General features: G+C 33.8%; 1 protein-coding gene across 2 annotated transcripts in view; it reads right to left on the reverse strand.

The window, feature by feature from the left end:
* LOC118736880 (sodium-coupled monocarboxylate transporter 1) overlaps window positions 1-19149 on the reverse strand; it is a 134443-nt gene that overhangs the window by 70944 nt on the left and 44350 nt on the right. Inside the window, exons 1-2 of one of the 2 annotated variants that reach the window (XM_036466991.1) lie at window positions 16078-16364; window positions 6950-7384 (exon numbers count right to left, since the gene is read on the reverse strand). The gene's annotated coding sequence lies outside the window, so the exon portion shown is untranslated. Of the gene's footprint in view, window positions 1-6949; window positions 7385-16077; window positions 16365-19149 lie in introns of those variants that run through there. The other variant, XM_036466990.1, reaches the window with a different exon arrangement.

Below are 19149 nucleotides of genomic sequence, written 5' to 3' on the forward strand. Positions count from 1 at the left end.
AATGAGCACAGCCTCGACAAAAAATCTAGGAATCAGGAAGCAAACTTTATAATCTCAGTTGCTTCGTTTGAGTGTGGTATTAAAAAAAAAACACTACATATTATTTCAAACTGTGGAATAGTACCACTATTTAAGGACTTCATCTATATTTCCTCATGGCTTAAATACATTTTTTCAACTACTCTAAAACTTTGAAAGACTAAGAATTCGCCGAAAGGAGTATCTAACTCTGAGTGAAGATCTCTCAAGTGGGCCACCCACAATTGGATGGTCAATATGTTTTCGCACAAATCACTTTATTCGGTTTACAACCATAAAAGAAAAATTAAATTTGAGCAATTTTGAAAAATTCGAATTTTCACAAGAGTTATTGTTATTAACTTTTTTTTGATGAATTCAGTAATTATTTATTATCCACTGATTCATAGCATATATCCTGCTGATTTTTTCCACGATAATAGTTAACTAGACATGCTTTACTGCCTGATTGTTTAAATTTTTCAAATAATCATTATTTTGTATAAAATTTTTAATTTTTATAAACACATGGAAATATTTAATATTTCTCTATCAGATTTTTTAATAAAAATGTACACAGAGCTATTGTTTACCTTTCACCAAAAGCTGGAGCAAATTCGCAGTTCCCTGGGGTACGTCCTTGTAACCGCAAGGTCCCTCATCGATGCAAGCACTTTGTGCAGTGGAGAAGGAACTGGCTTTAGCAGGCTGGGTACCCTTCGGGTCTGGTGACTACCCTTTTTTATGGATGCGCACCCTGCCATAGCCATAATTGACTACTTAGGTATCACAGCCTGTCAAGTATCTCCGCTGAGTGCGCGTCGACCGCTAGAGTGAGCTCAGTGGTGGGTCCTTTCTGTACCCTGTTGAGCTACCTACCCGCAGCCATTCATTCTGACCACCGACAAGGTGAAGGATACTGCCCACTGGAGGGGACACGGGGTTTGGGCATGTCAGTGGCATTCATTGCCACAATTTCCGCGCTCTTCCAAGGTTTCAGGGTTTGAGATACCTTGCGCAGCCACTCCAGCGTTTTGTGCGTCTCCGCAGCCAATTGACATCCATCCCGGGCGGATAGTGCAACCGCTAAACTTGGGCTTCACAGATCCCTTTCGCTGTCGCCTCACCTCTTCTAGGATGGCCACCTGAATGGACTGTAGTTGGTTAAAGGACCAAAGTTTTTTAGGGTAACCTATAGGGAGTAAACCTAACCTAACCCCATTTCCAATGTCGGCTTGATAGGTCGGCGCCTATGTGACATCGGCATAAGTTGCCTTGGCCCTAGGTTCCTTTGGTTCCATATGGGCCCTTTTGTCAGCTGGGCCTGGTTTCCGTTTTGGAGAGTTTTCTACCGGGGAAGATCGATTCCTCTAAAGCTTTGTGCCAGCCAGCAAAGCCAGTTCGGCCTTTTCTTTTGCCACCTCTGAGACTGCTGACTGTTGTCCTCTATTGGAGGGCATAGAGATTTTATTGTTTTTTTTTATCATTTATTTGTGTTTCTTCCATAGAACCCCACGAGTAAGGGGGAAGCGAGAGGTCATCCGAGGCAGATCCCGGTACCCAGGAAAGACTAAATAAAACCAGACGGCGCCCCGTGACTGGAGTACACCGTAAAAAGACACACTAACGTACGGCCATTCAGTGCGCAGGCACGGTCCGATTAACACCTGGACTTACGGATTTTATCCAGTTATTCTCTAGATCGGTCTTGAGCCACCGACAGAGCCCCTTATCCAGAACACTGCATCACGTGTGATAAGAGCACGAAGAACCTTGACCCCCAGATGCCAGATAATTTGTTTTCAACAATGGCAAAACAAGTGCATTGATAAGGCAGCATGTACATACATATATATCAGCTGTATAAATTTACATTGCCGGTAAAGAAAAGGTGCTAAAAAAAAAAAAAAGAAATGCTAATATTTGTACTACGCCGGCTTTGGAAGTGCCTGTCACTTTTACAGTCAGCCTTGGAGTATTTTATTTGTTGAATTTATGATTATATTGGAAAAGCTGTTTTGTGACTTATTTACAGGCAGAAATATTTGAGAATGTCACATTTTTTTTAGCCACATAGAAAGTCTGAAAAGACTTAAAAAAAGCACACAAAAAACGACGAAATTATGGCGTTTTGAGTTTTCTAGAAGCAATTAGCATATGTGAGGCAAACAAAATCGAAATGATTATTTATTAATACATTTTCATTGCAGTTTTTAACACAATCGGCCAGAGCAACTAACTTGCTTATCACGTTTTATTACAGCAACAATGTTGTGACTAATTGTGACTATAGTTGAATTAAATATTGCTTAGCCGAGATGGCTTGCTTTGCGAAATGCTAGGGGGAGATGAATGCGAATGATGAGAATTAGTTAATCTGGCAGTGCTTTGGCTGGAGGGTACTTAAAGGAAATTTGATTAAACAGATAGCGTAAAATGAGTGATTTGTAAGTAAGTGTTTTGAGCCCCGTAGCCCCCCCGCAAATTTTGAAATGTCGGATTTTAAGGCACTAAAAACTTACAAAGAGGCAAAATGAGCTTTGCAAAAAGGCAAACAAGGCATATATTTTTTTACTTTGTTATGTACTTTCTTTATGTACAATGTGCATGTACAATTAAAAATATAATAAAAAAAACATACAGTGGTCAAAAAGTTATAGCCGAACCACTTTTTGCCCAGTTTTAAGTTATTATTTTCGTTGTTATTTAATTTTGGTAATTTTTTTTTATAAAAATATAGTTTATTGTTTAACTAACCCCGTAAAAATCCAAGTTTCCAAATTTATGCAATATTAAAAAAAAAAAATTAAACAAACTTTCGTAAAAGTTTCGAGTTTTTTTTTAAATTCTAAAAACTCAATCATAGTTTTTAGTCATTTGAACTTGTACTTTATTCTACTACAACTGCATGCTCAGAATCTAATTAAAAAACTCGAAATTTTTACGAAAACTTGTTGAATTTTTTTTTTTTAATTGCATAAATTTTTAAGGCAGTGTCACTCGATTGGTGCATTTGTACACGTTAGTACATTTTTATATTTTGCTATTGGTACAAAACAAAAAAAAATGGGGATTTTTATTTGTAGTCAGAAGATTTGTACAATACAGCGATGTTCTATTGAAAAATTTCAACAATTTAATTTTCGTGATTGGGATAAGGAAAAATATTTGGGTATTCACAAAAAGGGGATGTTAAAGAATGAACTATAAAAAAACTAACCAAAATTAAATAACAACAAAAATGCTATTTTAAAATATCGAGAATCTTTATGACTTATGGGCCGTTATTTCAAAGCTAAGTATCGTAAATTTCAAAACGCTCATTATCGAAAATACACATTTATGTCGGAGTAAAGTAAAGTTTACAAAACCGCAGTAATGGTAATCAGCATACGAGGCAAACAAAAATCTTACCTCTTAAAACAGAAGAATGCTCTTGCTACGAGCAATTTATTGCTGTGCATATTGTTCGCAGCGGTAATCCAATGAGGCATGATGTGCAGCTATAGTATAATGCATTTTAGGGCAACTAATAACAATAACAACTCCTACCAATTGTGGTACTCATTCCAGCGCGTTGGGAGGCTGGCTCTGGAGAAGAAAGACTTCAAAAATGGCGAAGAACCACAGCATGGAAAAGGAGCACGAAAGCTGGCAAGCACGCTGGCAGCGGTAACAGTTGCTACAAAATTTATGATATTTTACTTTTTAGCTGTAAGTTTTAAGCTAACATTTTGCACATTATTTAACAACATAAATGCGGCAGCGGAAATTTACAATGTACGTGTGTCTAAGTAGGGCGGTGGTGGGCGGTGAGTATGCGAAGCGAAAGGGTGTTTTTGTGCGCAACAAAAACACAACAAAATGTTCTTGGCCGCGGCAAAGTTTACAACGTTGAAATAATGGCAATGGTATTTTATAACGCCAAGAAGCAGTTTGGCAGTTGCAAATATGGCAGCGGGTATGTATGTATGTGTGCGTGCCCAAGTGTGTGAAAAATGAGAGCTACGGTTATTTTTTGACCCCTAGCGCCTAGCCGCAATTTAAGTGGCTTTAATGAACTGACAAAGCGTGGCCATAATGTAACAAACCCTGCAGAAAAAAATTATTCAATTGATAAAAAATAACCGCTTGTAGTTGGCTTTTACGCAGGATTTCTATAATACATATATAATTTGTAGTTAGCAACAAAAAGCAAATTAAAAAAAGGAAGGAAAAAGGAAAAAAAGGAAAGCACACAAAAACAAAGAAAAGGAAGACGGAGTTCGAATATGGCACCACGTCCAAGCGGAATATGTAAACAAATATGAAATGTAATAGAAAAAAAAATTTTTTTTCCTATTCATATTTTAAGTCCAAAAGTAGTTAGTTACAAGTTAGTTACATCGAATGCAGAGGTAACCAGCCTTGCCTATTTCGCGGCCATCGCCATAGAAATACACATAGTTAGCTTTCGCCAAAGACAATATACATACTTTTAGCTCCTTCCTAATCAACTTTAAGTTAGCTTATAGTTAGATCCTACAGGGCACCTTCTCAGCGAGTTCACGGCGATCGAAACATGCAACCTTCTTAATGGCAGGAAGCAGCTGCGCGAAAGGAAGTGCTACTTGTGCTACTCATTTCCATTTATAGGCGATTTTCTAATTTTCTACACACAAAAATTCTAACCTCTTAGCGCTTTGATATTTTCAAGCATCGCCGGCATTAAATATGTTTTGGGCAGAGAGAAATTGACGCTTAACGGCTAGAAAATGAAATATTTATTGGTAGCTGTTTGCGTGTGCGCTAACTAAGTAGCGCGTTAATGAGCGAACAGTTGGCGAGAGTGTCACACAACACAACCATCCAAAGGCAAATTAATTTATTGTATACTTAAATATTTCATCAGCTGGAATGAAGTTGCTGATTTCACTAAAAAGTTGTTGCTGATTTCACTTATTTTCCAGAGCACTCGAAATACATACATACATACATACATATGTATATTTTAGTTCATTTTTACTGCGCTCATAAATTTTGATAAAATTTTAATTGCACAGCTAGAAGCTGATAGAGATGCCTTCTGAATATTTATGTATGTAGTACAACCAGATTAGGCAGGCAATTACTGGTGCAGGTGCGTACATATATCGTGTAAACGAAGTATTTGTCTACGTCTGTGATGCTTATTTGAGCAGATGTGTTTTAGCATTTGTGCGCTAATGGCGCCGTTTTACTATTTAAATATTTATTTACATATAAGCGATAACAGTAAAAATGATGAAAATGCTGCTACATAGTATATCTTTGCGTTAAGCCCTGCCAGTTTGGTTGTTTAACAATTTGTCATGGCCGTAAAGCCAAAGGCAGGAAATATGGAAGTTCAATTTGATAGTGTCTAGCGCGTTTTAAAGCGCGACGCTAAACTTTGTAAGCACGTCACGGGAGCGTACAAACGAATTTGAATGATTATCAAATGCGCAATATTCGCGCTCACGTGTTTTTTAAAACTTTTGTTTACATAAAAACATCAGCTTAGGGGTGGTGAAATTTCATTGCGATTAAGGAGAATTTTATATTCCTTATAGTAGGCATCGGGTTGCGTATACGCCCAGAAGAACCCTCATATTTTCGAAGTGGTGTTACTATGTTCAAACTGTTAATTTTTTATTAATTAGTTGAAGTTTAAAATCTAAAAAATTTTATACCAACTAATTTTGGCTGGTTGGTTTCAAAATTAATACATACAAGTTTTTTTTTCGAATCTCAAATTCCAATAGATTACAATGCTCATTATCGACTGTGTACAATTCATAAACACGGTAAACAGCATCCAAAAAAATTCAACTAATGAAACGCGGTAAAGAAGAATGATATACTTAATTTTCTCAAAGCAACTGTTCGTTTAAATACAAAATATCTTATTTATGAAATAAGAGCTTTAAGTACAAGATAAAAATAAAAAAAGGTAATGTATTGAACGCTGGTACCAAAAGAGTTAATAAAAACTTCTTAACATGAAATTAAGGGCTAAAACAGGTAATTTGTTGATTAAGAAGCCATATGCATAAGCTGGGTATATGATCCGGTGATCTCTCAACGCCTTTGCGATTCGACTAAAGAGACGCCATTGCTTTCGTTTATTTAGTGCGATGCTGTTATCAGAAGACGTGTCTGGATTTGGCCTTTTTGCATTATTTTCTTAGTATTTGAAAGATCGAGTGTGAGCAAAATTGCGTCACCTATTGCGCTGATATCTTTTTGCCTCTTCAAATTCTCAAAATGTGAGACACCTACAGTTTCATTTTCCGTTTGTCTACTTAATATGATTTTATGGGTCTTATCGACTATTTCTGGTATGACGACCTCGTCTGGATGATCTGAGCGTTTGGTAACTTGTGCTGCTACGACCATAACTGCATTTAGTAAAGCTTTTGCATAAATATTGGAGGTTGGGATAACCGGTGGAGTGGCCTTTAAAATATCTATGTGCAAAATAAAGACATCTTAGAAAACAAAAAAATTAAAATAAACAATTTAGGCGTTCCTACATAAATTTGAAAAAGTTAAATTCCTTTTTAAAAATGGCGAAAATTCGACAAAACTTTGACTTTGACCAGCAATAAATAACTCAGCGAGCTTGTGAATTTTTATGAAGAAGTTAGAATAGAATTTAAAATTTTGCCGATTTTGTTTTTAACTTTTCAATTTTCGTGTATGCCTCTAGTTTGAACGTAGAACAAACAAAAGTGTGCCCTATATAAATTTTAGATTTTGATATTTTAAGGACCACATTTGTGCAGAGCCTACATGGTATGTACTAGTGCGATTATGTTACAAAGTGTATGCTTAGACATAGCATGTATGTATGTATGCACAAGTATATTGGTTTAAATTTTTAATTTATAAACATATATATTTATACATAAGTAGCAACATTCAGACTTACCCTTTCACACGTAATTTTATCCGTAATAGAATCTGATTAACGCTGATCTGCTCGTTTATGCTATGCGAATAAACTCTGTATGTGTTGTGTATGTAGTAAATACGTTTGATTTATGTATGTAATATTCGCTTGTAGTCTAGATGCAGTGGCATCCAAGTGTATGCATACTATGCATGTATATGTGTGTGTATGTATATTGAATACGTTGAGTAGGTGGTTGTTGCTATTGGCACTTTCACACGTATTTCCCTTCTCCTTTGTCAGCTTAAATAGTTTAAAACTTTGTTTTTGTGTCTAATATACCGTTGCTTATTAAGTTAATCACTTGAAATAATATTCGTGGCATACAAATTGTGAGACTTTCTTCGTTTAGCCAGCCAGCAGCGTCACTTTAATTAAGTAGTTTAAATAGTTTGCGAGTACGCGAGTTGAAAACTGTAATTAAGAAGAGAAACAATTTAGTGAAATTAATATTTAAAAAGTCTTTGCATTCTCAGAAATCAATTTGAAGAAAATCGTGTTGTTTCCACAATTAATTGTAGGCATTTAATTGATATTTGTACGATGTATGAGCAATGGGGGTTTTCCTATATGTAATTATTAAGATGACTGGCATTCCTGCCGATAAAAATATGTGAGAATTTTGATGAAATTTTCTCTATGGATTCTTACTTCAAAAGCTTATAGTCTAAAATATACGAGAATTTATGATTTTTTTATTCATTTATTTCAAATCTTTGAATAAGGCATTGAAGGTTGTATTTAACTTCGCACAAGTACGAAGTATAGCAAAATTGGCACCATAATTGGTATTGAAATGAATGCAATTACATATATCTAGAAGGGAGGGGCAATTAATCGACCCATTTACTCGTATGAGTTTGACAACAAAAGAGCAGTCTAAAAAAGATCTCTTCTTTTCAAGGGTATCCAGGCTTATTAGCAGACACCGAGAGTGAAAAAGACAGAAAAGTTTAAAGATCGGAGAGCAAACCGAAGAAAACCTTTTTGAACATGCACTAAGCGATGGGAAAGAGCCTTACTGTACGGCCTCCAGATAAAAGATGCGTATTCTAACTTCGATCTGACAAACGTACAAAACAGAACTTTATGTGTGTAAGGATTTGTGAATGCTGAACAATTTCGTCGAATAAATGCTAACTTTGAGAATGAACGTGAAAGAACATAATCGACGTGGCCATTGAAAGTTAACTTGGAATCAAATACAACGCCAAGGTCTTTCGTTTCAGCTACGGATTGTAAAGCTATAAGTATTTATGTGTTTAAAAAAACGTCACATTAAAGCATTTATTAATGTTAAGCGTCAACTGATTTTTACAATACCAACCATGAAGTGTTTCACTCAGTTGGGGTCAATGTGACAATATCGAACTTAACCTTATGAATTTTGAGCAAGAAATACCAATTACAATGGATCACAAATTTGTTTTTTTTTGTTGTCTCCGGATACCACAATCCAATTCCTATCTAAAATCCCTCGTTTACTCTGAAAATCGAGTTAATTTTTTATAAGCATAAGTTTCCGAGATATTTCAAATTTACCGTTATTCAGCTTAAAAATGTAGTTCCTGCGAATCAACTTCACAATTTCAATTCGAAATACGTCAAATCTAAGTTAACAAAATTCACCACAAACCGTATATGCAACACTTTTCGCTAGGCCTGATAGTTTCTGAGCAATGGTGCATGGCGTATGAGTAACATTCTATTCTGTACAAAAAAAAAATATTTGCGCATTTTCGTTATTAACCAACTTCCAAAAAAGCAGGAGGTTATCAGTTCGTAGAAATATTTTATTTATATTTTTATTTATTTTTTATTTGTATTTTTTTATGTACCGCATAACTTTGGACTACGCCGCCACATTTCGGATTAAGACTACGTGATTAAGTGAAACAATTTTTTTCGCTGAATAACAGTAAATTCTAAATATCTCGAAAGCTTAGCTCGGTGAGGTTTGGAAAATATGTTTAAATTTTTGTAATAAAAGTAATAAAAATTTCAAATTGGGTTTGCTGAAACCACCTCATTTGCGTCCTATCCACCGAATTAGTGCCAAATATTTACCTTTTGTTAGGAAATCTCTAAAACAATTTTTTGTAAATCGCATCTTGTGAGACAAAAAAGGCAAAATATACCCGATGCTTTTTGAGCACTTCTGAAAAAGACAGCGAATAGTTCGGAATTGTTTCGCAAAAACCCTGATGAAACAATTAAAAGAAGCCCGACACGTCGCGACAAGATACCGAAAGTTCCCGAAGCATTTCGTAAAATTGGAAACTAACGGAATTCAGGGAATAAATTCCGAAAACGAATATTAAAAAAATTTTGAAAATTGGCGGAGTACTCCGAAGAAAAATCGAAAACACAAACAAAAAATATACAGACATTTATTTGAAAATTCGCCAAAATATATCAAAAAAATTTTAAAAAGTTTCGAATAAATTAGAAAATCTCAAATAATTTCAGTTTGTCAATCAAAAAAAAAAAAAAACAGGTAATTCTTGCTCTCTATATAAAATATAAGAATCATATTTCTCAATGAAACAGGATATTAAGAGTACCCTGATTTAATTGCAAAGTATAAATTCAAAGAGATAGATGTAATGAGCTCTGTATTTTAATAGATCAAATAAGTATCGATTCCATTTACCTGAATCAGAGAGGCGCCTTCAACCCCTTCTTCTAATACATGTAACTATCAAATTGATACTCGATACTCGATACATATATACATATGTACGTATTTATATTTCGATGCAAAATAAAACGAAAAGCACAATCAAAAATCGGAATGAAAGTTTACGACTGCAACAAATTGGCTGGAAAATGTAATTTAATTCTGTTGAAACCTGACATTGTATTCCACTGAGATGGTGAATGAAAAGTAGATATTATTTATTGATGGACGTATGTATGTATGTATGAATTTATATCGATATGCAATAGCAGTGGGGCATCCGATAGCAGAAATTTGTCAAATTTGTGTGCAGCAATCAACTTTTGTAATTTCCAACTAATTTTATCAAATATCTAACATACTACATACTTAAACAATGAGAGTGAGTATGATGTATGTAATTGCATTTGATTGTGCAAATATTGTCAACAAAAAGACATTCTAATTGGACGTGCAAAGTTGAACTATCAAAATAATAAATCAACAATTGAATATTCATGTAACGAATTTATACGCATGCAAAGAACAATACTTGTACATACATACACACTTACACACACACACATATACATATATATATAGGTATTTAAAGTGTGATGAGCAAAATGTCAAAATGCAAAATTGCAATGATAATTATTTACATGCATGCATGCACGTATACATATATGCGTATAGCTGTTTAGGTGCAGCTTCCATTCATCGCAAATCAAATCGTTAAGCAATGACTTTCTTTGATACATATTTAGCGATTATTTACGCCCCCGGCTGAGATACTCAGTCATTGCAACAATTATCTTGAATATGTATGTAGGTAAATACATACATACATAAGTGCATACGTACGTATGTACGTGCATAGCAGCATGTTACTGTCAACAGTTGTTGTGTTTACAAATGTCTTTGCTGTCGTTGTTATGCGTCGTCACTTGTCGACAATATGACGTGATCATATGTGCTATGTGTATATCGCATACACGCTGGTTTATTTGCATACATAAATATAATAAATAGCTGCCGGTTTATTTTTGCAAGCGAGCAACAAAAGAATGCTCGACTCGGGTAAAATTTCCTTTTAGCTACTCAAGCAACCCTGCTGGTAGCTGGCAAGAAAAACATGTGATTAGTTTAACGGGATTTAGACACAAGAACAATAGAAATTAGTAAATATGCAAGGTATTTGCGTAATAAATATACTTATTTAAAATATAAATCATGTATGTATATACGAAAACAAAAATTTCCCTCTCCACTTTCTTATTAAAAATTCACAATAGAGCAGTTTTTTCACTTGACAACACTACTCCTCAGGTCGCGTATGTTTTAACCGACCTGACTGAACTCGGATAAATAGCCTAGTTTGTGTTGTTGCTTTGCGTGTATTTCCTCATTTAAGCGAGTGTTCTTTTGTAGCTCAGTTGCAAAAGAATGGGCCTAATATATACATAAGTACTTACTATATTTGTATGTATGCATGTGCAACAAAAATTCCTATGGACATTTCCAACATGTCGAGCGTGAAAATCGTACGCATTCAAATTGAAAAAAAAAAACCGTAATCTAAGGTATTGTTTTGTTTATAAATTAGTACTTTCATGGAATCATGCCGAAGTAAGTTCCTTTAATAAATTCGTAAATTCCAATTAATAAATGCACATGTCGTTAGTTAGAATGGAAAGGGCGTATCTCACATCTTCGCTTAAATGCAAAAAAGCCACAACAATGTAACTAATGTTGGGACCTTTCCCATACTAGGAATACTAACGATATATCTGTAAGAATTAGTTTAATTTTTTTAAAACTATCAATTTGCCGAATGACTTTGTATCGGCTCGCCGACGAACTCGCGATCGCATGAAAAGCCGGCAGACCGCAAAAACAACTCGTATGCAGTACTAAACTAAAATTTTAATACATTAACTTAATACTACACCTCGTTTCAAAATAAAAGCTCACCACATATAGACAAATTTTAATAATAATTTTTTTTTCATATTCAATATCTGTTTTTTTTCTATAAAAATTTAGTTCATTCTTTAACAAAAACTAAGTACATATATGAATCCAATTTAAAACTGTGTGCAATAATAAAAAAAAAAAATCAGCAAATTTTCTTAAAAACATGGGTAAAAACATCGATGTTTTAATTCGATACATCAAACTACCATCGATGTAATTTTTTGAAACATCGATGGTTTCATTGTGGCTTACAACCCTATGCTGAAGTGGAGTTTGTGAAATTTTTCGTTATGAAGACAAACAAAAATTGTTTTCGAGGCCAACAAATCAAACTGATTTTTCAGAAATGAGTTTTTTTGCGGTTTACTTTAAAACTCCTTAATTTGAACCGACAAAATTCGTTGGCTGTTTTCTAAATAATCATACAAAGTACACTGAGAAAGTCTTCAGAATCGGTGCTGTATAATATACAGTTATTGTTCAGGTTGTAGGCAGCTAAAACCAATAAATTTTGTTAGCGGTTTACATAACGATCATAAACAGCAATGAAAATTACTTAGACCGGTTCGTTATAAGGAAATATCTTCTATGCCAGTACATATATAGTGAATATAGAGTGAATATAAAAACTTAGTTTATTTAGCTCCCAAACAGCAAATTTCAATTGCAGTAATCGGTTGAAGTGGAATTTTTCGATGTTTATGAAAGGTATGAAGCCTTCGGCATAGCCGAAGACAGAACTTTCCTTACTTATTTTAATTAAATTATAGTCGCTGATAAGTAAAAACTCGCAGCTATTTACAATCGCATAGTTTCTAATGCATTTGTTTTTACTCTTTGTACCCTCAGAAGGATTTTTGTTGAGGTTGTTGCATGAAGCCTCTCTTTAAGAAACCATGTAATTTTATTAAATTTTCATATTTTGTCTGCGTTGGAGCTTCTGGTGGAAATGCCCATACGTGAGTGTTTGCACTCACAAACTGTGCAACTGTGAAAGGGAGAGTTACTCATTATAACTATATATTTAGATACATATATGTACGTACGTATGATCAGCAGCTATGTTATTAGCTCTGGCAGCTCGACAGCTACTGGAACTGATATCTGCACTAAAATATTCTACTTACACAACGCAGGAGTCATAAATACTCTGCTCCATAGTCACTCACAATGCAATGGAGGAGCTATTCCATTTAAATGAAATTTCAGGATTGTATGCTTTACTTGCAAAATCTATTAACTCCGATTTTTGAAAAATCTGAAATTTCGGTGTCAAAGCACTTGGTAGTCACAACTTATTATATGCATAATAACTTTATATAAAATTTTATAATATATAGTGTTTCCAATAAAGTTCTTTATTTGAATTTCTAATATAAAGGTGCATTTTTTAATTTCTGTCAACTTTTTGTTTCTCGAGTTGATCGATTTGGTAATTGAGGCGCCCCATTAACATTTCATTTCTAATTAAGTAATTAGTCGGCAAAGCTTTTAGCATATTTGTACCATTGATTTGGGCTTAAATTGACGAAATATTTGCTGTTGAAGTGAAGCCAAATAACTTGCTTTGCAACTAGAAATATTTATTTAGCATTTGCAATGAAATCTAGTATTTTTTTGACATTCATCTAATAATTTATGTGTAGAAATTCTTGCCTTAATTCAAAAGACAAATGCGCAAATTTTCTCATTAAAAGGAGATTATAAAGAAGAATCTACAGTAGAATCGCGATAAATCGAATACTGTTGATTTAAATGTCTAAATAGTATCACATTGTCAGGTTTTCTCGTGTGACTTGGCACGCTACATATGTATGTTTTCCAAAATTATTTGGTCGAGACTTGCATTGAAAAAATTGCTTGAACGTAGTTTGGCCATCAATGCAGACGTGTTAACCTCTACAGCTTCACTTAGTTTCTTCCAAATAATTCATGTCCTTGAGGCTTAAAATATCTTCGATGGAGGCCTATTCTCCGTGGAAAATAGTGAAGCTCATCCAATCTATCTTTGATATATGTAGACCTGATCGACCACAATACATATGTAGGCCCGGGCGGACTTCTCGTAACACTGAAAACACATTGACGTCTAGACCTCTGTCAGCCTGCAACTCCTGCCACACCCCACCGTATCAAATCGGCACTCGTTTCTCTTAAGCCGTAGGATTTAAGTGCTTCCAGCGGATACATACTAACGGTAAGTTTAGTGCCTCAAAAGTCAGTTGCTTTTTGAATTATGGTAAGCAGACTTCTGACACTATTGATTGAGAATCTACTCCAATGCTTTACAGATGCATAGCTGATAATAAATTTGACCATGGAGATGTATATCCATAGGTTTCGTCTAGGTCGAAGACCCCCACGACTTGTGAAATACGTTACCACTAAAAGCGATTACCGAATATGTATACCAATGTCAACTGTTACAATCTACATACAGATGTATGTAAGTACAAAGGTATGCATACTATCGTGATTGGAATGCATTTTAAGGCCATAATAAAACTACTGCAGAAGAGCACTCAAAATTCCAACAATAGGCATATGAAATATGCAGTGCATAGACACTTAAGTAAGTATGTATTTAAGTAGTGCTTAGCCGCAGACATACATACATACTACATATGTATGTACAAACATACGTACTCCCATACGTACATATATTTGAATTGAAACATAAATTTATGCTATGTTATCTACATCGCATTTGCATACCGACACTTAATTATTTGTAAACTCGTTTTGTTTATTTTAGATTTTACGAATATGTCGCATTAAACAAATAAAGTTTGTTTACACAAAATGGAATGAATATTTGATTCAGTTATTCCAGTAGAACTATTTAATATTATTTTTACATTCAAATGTATGTAAATCGTTTAGATAAACCAGACAAGAATTAATAGGAATATTGAATAATTATTATTTATACATTGATACAATTTGATAGAATTTCCATTATAGAAGCCAGTTACATATTGACAGTTTAAGTTTTAAAATGTCTATTAACAAGTAATTAAAAAAAAAATTTAAGGACCAGCTTTTATAATTGGGGGTAATAGTAAAAAGAAAAGTCGATCCCCTGCATTGTGTTAATGCTAAATTTTTTTGTAGAGTTATTTCCTTACATTTATGTAATATAAGTACACACATACGTTCTAAATATATTTCTACTCCTGTGCTCTACCTACTGGTAAAAATAACATAACTTTGTTTGCAGAGCATTCTGAATAGTAGAGAAATCCTAAAGAATTCGTAAAGAAATAATTATTTTCTTTACCTATTTTTTGCAGAAATTTCTAAGAAGAAATGCACTGTGCACGAAACGGTAAAGATTTGCAAATAATGCTGTGATGTGAAGATTTTTCTTAAAATCATTTCCGGTTTTTCTTTGAGAAATCGTATAGAAATTTCTTTACGAATTTGTGTGCGCCGGGTACTTTGACTTGTAGAGTAATTACTATATACAATTACAAAAACAGCAACATACTGTGCTAAACTTTTTTTTAAAACGAATAAATATTAAATAAGCAAAAGAAAAATAGTCAAATTTGGTCAAAATGTCACTTTATTTAATCAGCTGACCACAAGGGTACGTACGTGTGCATTAGGAATGTTAATTCCGGGATTCTAGGAACCCGGCCTTTTTAAGGTCCCAAAAATTTCGGTATTATTTGCCAAGAGGGATTTGTAATTTACACTGATAGCAATAATAGAAACTCCTTTCTAATTAATATTTTTTATAACTGTCTAGCTCATTAGCATACATACAGCACCGCACTATAGTTAATTTAAAACTCAAATATCAACATATTCCCGAAACCATGGGCCAAATATTGTAAACTAGCCTTTTAAGGTTTTCACCCTCGTGTAAGTAATTCCAAAATGATCTAAAAAAAATTCAGTGAAATGTGCTTAGAGAAGACGTATGGGTATCAAGTTAAAGAGGAAATTCTGTAGAATTTAAACAGATTTAAGTAAGATAGCAAGTATTGAAAATGTCCTTTTAAAATTTTATCCTTGAAATTTCGCAATATTTGTTTTTGAAAAAATTAATAAATAATTAATTAAATTAAGGACTTATATAAACTCGATAGCACCGTCGAATTTCGTCCTTCTAACTTCATCAGCTTAAAAAATTACCTATTCGTTCTTGTGAATCCAAAAACTCTAAATTTTTTTGAATTAATTAAGAGAAAAAATAAAAACCCAACTTTCAATAAAAAAAGTAGGTTTCAAACTCATTTATTTATTATTTATTTTATGGTAGGAGAGCTGCCCAAACAATAAAGAAGCAGTTTTTGCGATTTAAGTTATTGTGAAGTAATGAATATCTAACTCCCGGGACTAATTCCGGGATCCCGGGATTGTTGTGATAACCGTGATACCGTAAATCCCCGGATCGGAAAAAGCTGAAAAATTAACATCCCTAGGGTGTATGCATGTAAAATATTATTAAAAGTTCACTTACTGTATATTTGTATTGCGTTGACTGGATGGCAGGAATCCCTTCAATTGAATTTTATACTAACTCTTAATTGCTTGAAAGTATTGCAATTGAATCGCGCACGTATTCGAATCAATTATAAGAAAGCCTTTATCCGGTTAAGTAAAAATATTTTATTTGAAACGATTTTGTATTAACAATTAAGACGAAAATTGTCGTCAATTCAATAATCACACGAATAGATAGGATGGAGCGCGTTGCGAAATAATTTGTTTCAATTTCTACGATCGCGTCACGTCACTCTCGACCGGGCGACGATCTTTTAATAAGTGCCCAATCTAAACGCTTTATTAATTTTATATAGCGCCAACGCGACACCGCGACATTGCTCATTGTCTTTGAGCACACATCCGATCTAAGATATTCCAATACATACATACATAGAAAAACACATGGATATGTATACAATAGGTGCACGTGTCCGGATGAGTACAGCTGATTACAGTAGCGCTCGCATACACCCACAAATAGGCGTCTGTCTGCACGCTCATCCGTCGATCTATTCGTTGAGCCGTCGATGGCAACTTCGGGCTTTGAAGAGATCTCGAAAGGAATGCTTAACTTTTTGAGTGTCATTTAGGCGCTTCGATCTAAATTTGTTGCTCAAATGTTTTTCGGTTTCATTTGATTTTATTTTAATTTAATTATTAAACATGGAACAAAGTATGATTGAGTGAAGCTTGTGCTCTTGCGTTGTTCTTAAGCTTATGCATATCTGTACATATGTTCATTTGTAGTATGTAGGTGTATGTAGCTTTAAGTATCGTCGGGCAAATAGGAGACTTTTTACGCTCTTTATTTGAATTAACTAGATGTGATGCTTTTCTCACCTAGGGTGCTGATGGGATCGGATGAATTGACACAGGGCCAAGAGAAATGTTAGTTGACAAGAATCGTCACCTGAAATGCAAAAGGGCGTAACAAACATCGTCGCTGACATTAAAAAAGTCCTAACTAATAAAAAATTCAAAATCCAATTTTTGATTGATATGATGGCTTTCATCGAATTTCAACTCCCACATCATTTAATGAAAAAAAATATAAAAATTTTTAGTCACGATTTTTTGACATTTTAGTTACGATGTTGTTACGTCTTTTTGCATTTCAGGTGACGATCTGTACGATTGTACTTGTGGATTTGCAAAGGCACAGGTGTTTCAGAAAGTCGTTTTGCTGTTTAGATTTTTGTTGGTTTTCCGAATAAGAACAAATATTGTTTTAACATTGAGACTGCAGGGGCTATAAACTGATATAAGAGTAATTAGTTGCAAGTGAATTCTTATACTTTAGTTATGTACATACATATGTATGTATATGTATAGATAAATGTTACTTAGAATTTAAAGAAAGAATAAATCTTCTTATTTATAAGTATAGATAAATGTTACTTAGAATTTAAAGAAAGAATAAATCTTCTTATTTGTCGGGAGAGAAAAAAATTTTAGCTATAAAATACATTTGGTATCTCTTTGAGGAGGCCCATAAAAATGGAATTATATCTTTTAAAACCGTTTTGCAAAAGTACTTAAATCTGAAAGGGTTAAATGTATTTCATAAAAGCACGAATGCGTCGGAAAAACTCAAATGAATTAAAAAAAGCAAACGAAGCTTAAATGCACTTCAGGACTTCCCCGCATTTACAAAAAAAATGTACTTTAGGAAAGTTTAAATTGGTTTCATAACATCTTAAATTAGTTTCAAAACGATCAAATGAGTTTGAAAAAAACTGGAACGATATTGAAAAAAGCCCAAAGGATTAAAAAAAAAAAAAATTAAATGTATTTCAGAAAATCTGAAAAGTATCTCAGAAAAGCTCGAAAGATAAGGAAAGCGCGGACAAACTAAAAAACCTAAAATTATATTCAGGGAAGTATAAACGAGTTTCGCTCAATTGAGTTTCAGTAAAGCCGCATATATTTGAGAAGAGTACAAATAAGTTTCAGAAAAGCTCAATCGCATTTCAGAAAAGTTCATAGGTATCCATCTTAGAAAATAGAAAATTAATTTCAGAAAAGCTTAAACAAATCCGAGAATGGTTTAATGTACATGCATACATACATATGTATATCAGAATAGTTTGTGAACTAATAACCGCATATCTTTACAGAGAATTTTCAGAAAAAAATTGAGGCACTATCTGAGTACCTTACTACAATTGAACTAATGATGCTGGGAGTAAACTCTACTCCTACCAATGAGATTGTGAACAGTGTCACCTTCAACGATTTTTCGTTCATTTATTTTTGTTATTTTACACTTGTGATGCTTTGATATGTTATATTAAACCTATGAATGTATATGTAAGTGTTAGAACCCAATATAGAAACGCAGGTTTTAATAAAACATTAGCTACACCTTTTCACATTGAATAGTTAAAAATAAGCGAAACTGTTTGTCAAGCAAACAAGTGCGCAACTAACACTATACAACACAATAAAAGAGAACAATTTTCTGACAGCGGATTTTGATGGATGGGGCTGAAAATCAATATCCGTGTTTCAGAGTTTGGAAAGTTTACGTCTGAGTTTGTTTAAGGGGGGAAAGGGTGGGCACATAATAAATAATAATAACATGCACATGTTTTATGTATAACGGGCTAAAATGTTTGGGAAAAGTACTTAAAATTAAATTCTGTTAAAAGCCCTTAAACACACCAAAGCTCAAAATTCATCTTAAATCCTAGTCTACACTTAAAGGGTTCGTTTGTATGGAATTTTTATTTTTTTTTTGCCAAAAAAAAAAACCAGAGATAAACTTTCAAAACTCCGACGCACGTATATTGTGTTTCTGACCCCGTTTTCAGAAATTGTTATTTTGGTAAAAATATAATTTTGTTGTACAGTGTAATTATTGGTAAGTGGAGGGAGAAAAACAAAATGATCGAGAGGAAAATTTCCAAAATACCTACGTATGTACATATCTCCATGCGTCAATACCAAATAGTCAATATGCATAAGATGAAACAATATAGAATTAATAAAACATTGCCACTGCGGTGTTAATTTTGCACGCAAGTCCGAATGCCGAGCTACACAT

The sequence above is a fragment of the Rhagoletis pomonella genome, unplaced genomic scaffold, assembly GCF_013731165.1.
Source record: "Rhagoletis pomonella isolate Grant_MI unplaced genomic scaffold, Rhpom_1.0 Rhpom_scaffold_00004, whole genome shotgun sequence".
Classification (NCBI taxonomy): domain Eukaryota; kingdom Metazoa; phylum Arthropoda; class Insecta; order Diptera; family Tephritidae; genus Rhagoletis; species Rhagoletis pomonella.